The sequence below is a fragment of the Nematolebias whitei genome, chromosome 1 (genome assembly GCF_014905685.2).
Source record: "Nematolebias whitei isolate Nwh7 chromosome 1, NemWhi1, whole genome shotgun sequence".
NCBI classification, from domain to species: domain Eukaryota; kingdom Metazoa; phylum Chordata; class Actinopteri; order Cyprinodontiformes; family Rivulidae; genus Nematolebias; species Nematolebias whitei.
Genome location: NC_056498.1, coordinates 41,256,326 through 41,256,580, shown reverse-complemented (window position 1 = coordinate 41,256,580; position 255 = coordinate 41,256,326).

The window sequence follows — 255 nt, the reverse complement described above, 5'->3', positions numbered from 1 at the left end:
AAGAAGACTTGTTGTATTTGAATCACCAAACTATAAAATTACCTAGTTGTCTTTTAAAGAGCCAAGACTTGTTGAACCTGTACTAAGTAGCTAGATTCGGTAAATTAGAATTAAACATGGTGGTTTTTAAAGTTGTCAAACACGTTATTTGATCTGAAGAAAAACCTTATGGATATTATAAATTGGGGGTATTTGAACCATGACATTGTAAAATGTACCCAAGCCTCACTACGTAAAAGTTAGAAAAAGTCTATG